Source organism: Colobus angolensis, unplaced genomic scaffold, assembly GCF_000951035.1.
Source record: "Colobus angolensis palliatus isolate OR3802 unplaced genomic scaffold, Cang.pa_1.0 Scaffold1, whole genome shotgun sequence".
NCBI classification, from domain to species: Eukaryota; Metazoa; Chordata; class Mammalia; order Primates; family Cercopithecidae; genus Colobus; species Colobus angolensis.
Window position 1 is genome coordinate 3,391,297 of NW_012110918.1, and position 3,368 is coordinate 3,394,664.

The following is a 3,368-nucleotide window of genomic DNA, read 5'->3' on the forward strand; positions in this document are numbered from 1 at the left end:
GGCTCACTACAACCTCCACCCCCCAGGTTCAAGTGATTCTCCTGCCTTGGCCTCCCAAGTAGCTGGGATCACAGGCATGCACCACTGCATCTGGCTAATTTTGTATTTTTAGTAGAGACGGGGTTTCTCCATGTTGGCCAGGCTGGTCTCCAACTCTGTCCGCCTCGGCCTCCCAAAGTGCTGGGATTACAGGCATGAGCCACCGCACTCGGCCTATATATATATACTTTTACTAATACATATATGTATATATGTGTATATATAGTATATATATGTATATATACTAGTAACAGTATATACACATTTTCACTACACTAGTCAAAGTATACGCACACACTTAGCAGTATATATATTATATATATATTCCAGTGTATATGTCTATATGTAAAAGATAGATAGATATAGATATATAATATATATATGGATATATATATACTGGAAAAGTCAGTGAGGAGAAAACGATCCATTGACAATACTAAATAAAAACCAAACCAACCAGGAAACATTTAGGAACTAGCTTCACTTTCAACATGTAACTGGAACAACACTGTAAATGTTGTTGCCTAGGAATTAGAAGTGAAACACCACGCCCAAGTGGATCAAGCTGGTGGCCAGAGATAAGAACTTAAAGGCATCTCTCCCACCTAGCAGACCGGGCCCCCTGTTTTCCCATGGCTTCCTTTAAACAGACTATTCAGGCATTTGCCCACCAACTTAAAGGGGCTTTAAGTTCAACTTTAAGTGACATCCTGTTTGTTGCAGGTGGTAAACGAATTTACCAAGACAGCTGTAGGTAAAGAAAGGCAGATTTAACTACTCTTCCTGGCCGGGCGCGGTGGCTCAAGCCTGTAATCCCAGCACTTTGGGAGGCCGAGACGGGCGGATCACGAGGTCAGGAGATCGAGACCATCCTGGCTAACACGGTGAAACCCCGTCTCTACTAAAAAATACAAAAAGCTAGCCGGGCGAGGTGGCAGGCGTCTGTAGTCCCAGCTACTCGGGAGGCTGAGGCAGGAGAATGGCGTAAACCCGGGAGGCGGAGCTTGCAGTGAGCTGAGATCTGGCCACTGCACTCCAGCCCGGGCGACAGAGCGAGACTCCGTCTCAAAAAAAAACCAAAAAAACAAAAAAAACTACTCTTCCTCTTTCTCTAAGCCCCCTGAGGTAATCTGTGAAAATGGTTCGCTATTCACTTGACCCGGAGAACCCCACAAAATCATGCAAATCAAGAAGTTCAAATCTTCATGTTCACTTTAAGAACACTCGTGAAACTGCCCAGGCTGTCAAGCGTGTGCATATACAAAAAGCCACGAAGTATCTGAAAGATGTCACTTTACAGAGACAGTGCGTACCATTCCAACGTTGCGATGGTGGAGTTGGTAGAGGTGCCCAGGCCAAGCAGTGGGGCTGGGCACAAGGTCGGTGGCCCAAAAAATGTGCTGACTTTTTGCTGCACATGCTTAAAAATGCAGAGCGTAATGCTGAATTTAAGGGTTTAGATATAGATTCTCTGGTCATTGAGCATATCCACGCGAACAAAGCACCTAAGAAGCGCCGCCAGACCTACAGAGCTCATGGTTAGATTAACCCATACATAAGCTCTCCCTGCTACACTGAGATGATCCTTACTGAAAAGGAACAGACTGTTCCTAAACCAGAAGAGGAGGTTGCCCAGAAGAAAAAGATAGCCCAGAAGAAACGGAAGAAAGAAAAACTGATGGCATGGGAGTAAATTCAGCATTAAAATAAATGCAATTAAAAGTGAAAAAAAAAAAGGCAGATGTATTAGAGAAAGTGTGAAAGTATGTTGCAAGGGTGCAGTGGGCAGCATAGCAAAGAAGGGACTGTCTGCCAAGAGGTAGGGGCTGGAGGGAGGTTTTATAGGGTCTTGCAGGAAGGGGCTACATGCAGAACAAGGTTGTAATGCTGGGGCTACATGCCAAACAGGTCATTGTGCCCACAAGTTTGTGATTAGCACTTTCTCAGAACAATTGTTCGTTATTCTCCCCCACCTGGGACCCCGTCCTCATTTCGCTTACTTATCAGGACTCCATACTATTCTGTTATACATATCACTAGTTGCCTCTCTCACTCTCTGCCTGACTCTTAATTTCTGGCTTGCCTGACCTGAGGACAGAGGATGGCACTCCTGAAGCATGGCGCCCTTCCTTCCCAGGATCTGTAAGTAATAAACCTTTGATCATATTTCCTACTGTGGTGGATTGAATGGGTGCCTTTCATCTGAAGAACCAGGGGCTACCTAGGTTTTCCAGGGACACTGGGAAGAACACAAGGCTAGGCTCTCAGCATCAAAGCGATGGTTAGACAGTCATAAACTGAACACAGACCAGACAACAGCCACAAGGAGCGTCTGCCAGGATAAACACATTTCCCATGCGAAGGAACCCCTGGGCACAGGTTGGCCAACTAAGCATTAGACCTTCCACCAGGTTAAAGAAGTACCCCATGAGACACGCACTGTAGACACCCATGCCCAGCTCCCTTCATTTCCCATCAGGGCAGGGCTGCTAGCTGCTCTGGTACTGAAACCCCAGTTTAGCTGGGGGCTGTCAAAACAGACACATAGGAGCCATTCGTTGAAAATAAATGTTTCTTGGCTGGGTGCAGAGACTTATGCCTGTAATCCCAGCACTTTGAGAGGCCAAGATGGGTGGATCTCATGAGGCCAGGAGTTTGAGACCAGCCTGGCCAATGTGGTGAAACCCTGTCTCTAATAAAAATCCAAAAATTAGCTGGGTGTGGTGGCGCACGACTATAATCCAGCTACTCGGGAGACTGAGGCACAAGAATTGCTTGAACCTGGGAGGCAGAGGTTGCAGAGAGCTGAGATGGCCCCACTACACTCCAGCCTGGGCAACAGACTGAGACTCTGTCTCAATAAAAAAGAGAGAGAAGAAATATTTCTCAAAAGGGAAATAATACAGCCATTCTAAAACAACACTGACTTGGAAGACTGGTGTGTGATTGAGACCTTAATTCTTGAAATAATATAGAGCCACATTGTTTTCATCCTTTTTAATTAATTAATTATTATTATTATTTTTTGAGATGGAGTCTCACTCTGTCGCCCAGACTGGAGTGCAGTGGCACGATCTTGGCTCACTGCAACCTCCGTCTCCCGGGTTCAAGCGATTCTCCTGCCTCAGACTCCCGAGTACCTGGGATTACAGGTGCCTCCACTATGCCCAGCTAATTTTTTTGTATTTTTAGTAGAGCTGGGGTTTCGCCATGTTGGCCAAGCTGGTCTCGAACTCCTGACCTCATGATTCACCTGCCTCAGCCTCCCAAAGTGCTGGGATTACAGGTGAGTCGCCGTGCCCGGCTGTTTTCACATCTTTTTTTTTTTT

The 3,368-nt window shown here is 46.0% G+C and overlaps 1 pseudogene; it reads left to right on the top strand.

Annotated features, from left to right (window-relative positions):
* Positions 1 to 1,177: 1,177 nt before the first annotated feature.
* LOC105503849 lies at positions 1,178 to 1,732 on the top strand (annotated as a pseudogene).
* The last annotated feature ends 1,636 nt before the right edge of the window (positions 1,733 to 3,368 follow it).